At 74.6% G+C, this 2500-nt stretch overlaps 1 non-coding gene across 1 annotated transcript; it reads right to left on the bottom strand.

Annotated features, from left to right (window-relative positions):
- Positions 1-1088: 1088 nt before the first annotated feature.
- Positions 1089-1207, bottom strand: LOC128823762 (5S ribosomal RNA). The gene has a single exon (XR_008441998.1). It is a non-coding gene; the product is annotated as a 5S ribosomal RNA (ribosomal RNA).
- Between the last annotated feature and the right edge of the window lie 1293 nt (positions 1208-2500).

Below are 2500 nucleotides of genomic sequence, written 5' to 3'. Positions count from 1 at the left end.
GGGCGCCTCCCGCGACTTTGGGGGCCGCGGGTCGTCAGTGGCGTGCAGGCCGGGCCTCTCCCGGGGGATTCGGGGGGGGGGGGGGGGCGGTCCTGCGGGCCGGGCGCAGGGGGCTCGAGCGAGCCCGGGCCGGTCCGCCCCGGGGCCGGGGTCTCCGCCTGCGGCTCGGGGGGGCGCGGGTCGTCGGGGGAGGAAGCCCGGGGGAGCTGCACGCCGGCCTGCCAGGCCAGGCCAGGCCTGGCCTGGGTGGCCGCGGGGGGATTCGGGGCGGTCCCGCGAGCCGGCGGCCGGGCGCAGGGGGTCCGAGCGCGTCCGAGCGAGTCCGTCCCGGCCCCGGGGTCTCCCCCTGCGGCTCTGGGGGGCCGTGGGTCCCCGCTGGCGGAAGCCGCTGGGCGCTGGACACCCGCCGTCCGTCCCGCCTGGCCAGGCCTGGCCTGGGTGGCCGCGGGGCGGGGGATTCGGGGCGGTCCCGCGAGCCGGCGGCCGGGCGCAGGGGGTCCGAGCGCGTCCGAGCGAGTCCGTCCCGGCCCCGGGGTGTCCCCCTGCGGCTCTGGGGGCCGTGGGTCCCCGCTGGAGGAAGCCGCTGGGCGCTGGACACCCGCCGTCCGTCCCGCCTGGCCAGGCCTGGCCTGGGTGGCCGCGGGGGGATTCGGGGCGGTCCCGCGAGCCGGCGCCCGGGCGCAGGGGGTCCGAGCGAGTCCGTCCCGGGCCCGGGGCCTCCCCCTGCGGCTTTGGGGGCCGTGGGTCCCCGCTGGCGGAAGCCGCTGGGCGCTGGACACCCGCCGTCCGTCCCGCCTGGCCAGGCCTGGCCTGGGTGGCCGCGGGGCGGGGGGATTCGGGGCGGTCCTGCGGGCCGGCGGCCGGGAGGGTCCGGGCCAGTCCGCCCCATGCCCGGGGTCTCCCCCAGCGGCTTCGGTGGGTCCTCCGCGGAGGAAGCCGGGTGGGGAGCCGGACCCCAGGCGCCCAGACCCGTGACCTGCGGCCGCGACCTCCGACTCGGCAGGAGCGACGAGGGGCTTTCCGGCCCGTCCCCCCCCTCTCCTTCCTCCCCAGAAAAGGAGAGAGAGCTGGCTCGGACCGGGAAAAGCTGCCTACGGCACCTGGGATTCCCAGGCGGTCACCCATCCAAGTACTAGCCAGGCCCGGGACGGTTTACCTTCCGAGATCGGACGGGATCGGGGGCGTTCGGTCCGGTATGGCCGTAGGCACCCGGCCCCCGCGCCTCCTCGCCCGCTTTCCCCTGCCGACGCCCGGGCCTGCCGCACGGTGAGCCCCGGTCGGACTGCCCCCCTGCGGCAGGGCCCCCGTCTCTCGCGGGCCCGGTCCTTTTTTCCTTCTCGAGCTCCGGGGCCCGGGCTGGCCGCCAGAGCCCCTCCGCCCGCCCGCCCTCCCCGGCGTCGGGGAAAATATTGTCCCGGACATCCAGTGCGCCCTGATCCTGTCAGCCGGGGGGGGGGGTGGGTGGGTGGGGGGCAGTCCCTCGCTGCGGCCGGGGAGGGTGAGCCCAGGGCGGCTTGCCTGCCGTCCGAGTCCCCTCTCGGCCACCAGGTCAACCCCGAGCCGAAAGGGCTGAAAATTTTTCAGAGTCCCCTCCCGGGCACCAGGTCAACCCATGGAATCGAACGGGTTCGCCTGCTGGCCGGTTCGCTTCCCGGCCACCAGGTCAACCCGTAGGTTTGAACGGGCACGCCCGGTGGCCGCTTTCCCGTCCGGTCACCAGGTCAACCCGGATCTCCCTCCTTCCCTGGGCGCCCCCTCCTCGGAGGCGTCAGGTTCCATTTTCTTTTTCCCCCCAGACTTCCAGGGGCCCGATCCAGTCGGCCGGGAGGCAGTCCCTCGCTGCGGCCGGGGTGGGTGAGGCCAGGGCGGCTTGCCTGCCGTCCGAGTCCCCTCTCGGCCACCAGGTCAACCCCGAGCCGAAAGGGCTGAACATTTTTCAGAGTCCCCTCCCGGGCACCAGGTCAACCCGTGGAATCGAACGGGTTCACCTGCTGGCCGGTTCGCTTCCCGGCCACCAGGTCAACCCGTAGGTTGCCGACGGGGCTAGCCAGTGGCCGGTTTGCTTTCCGGCCGCCAGGTCAACCCCTAGGTTTGAACGGGCACGCCCGGTGGCCGCTTTCCCGTCCGGTCACCAGGTCGACCCGGATCTCCCTCCTTCCCTGGGCGCCCCCTCCTCGGAGGCGTCAGGTTCCATTCTTTTTTCCAGACTTCCAGGGGCCCGATCCAGTCGGCCGGGAGGCAGTCCCTCGCTGCGGCCGGGGAGGGTGAGCCCAGGGCGGCCTGGTCCATGTCTCTAGTGGGCCCGATCCTTTTTTGGGGTGTTTTTTTTTTTTTTTTCCGAGCTCCGGGGCCCGGCCCGCCCGGGCAGCCCTCCTCGGAGGCGTGAGGCGGATTTCCCCCCCCCCCCCCAGACTTCCAGGGGCCCGATCCTGTCGGCCGGGAGGATGTCCCTCGCTGCGGCCGGGGAGGGTGAGCCCAGGGCGGCCTGCTTGGCGGCCGG

Source organism: Malaclemys terrapin, chromosome 15 (genome assembly GCF_027887155.1).
Source record: "Malaclemys terrapin pileata isolate rMalTer1 chromosome 15, rMalTer1.hap1, whole genome shotgun sequence".
Classification (NCBI taxonomy): Eukaryota; Metazoa; Chordata; order Testudines; family Emydidae; genus Malaclemys; species Malaclemys terrapin.
The sequence above is the reverse complement of the archived record's forward strand: the minus strand, read 5'-3'. Positions and strand labels throughout refer to the sequence as shown.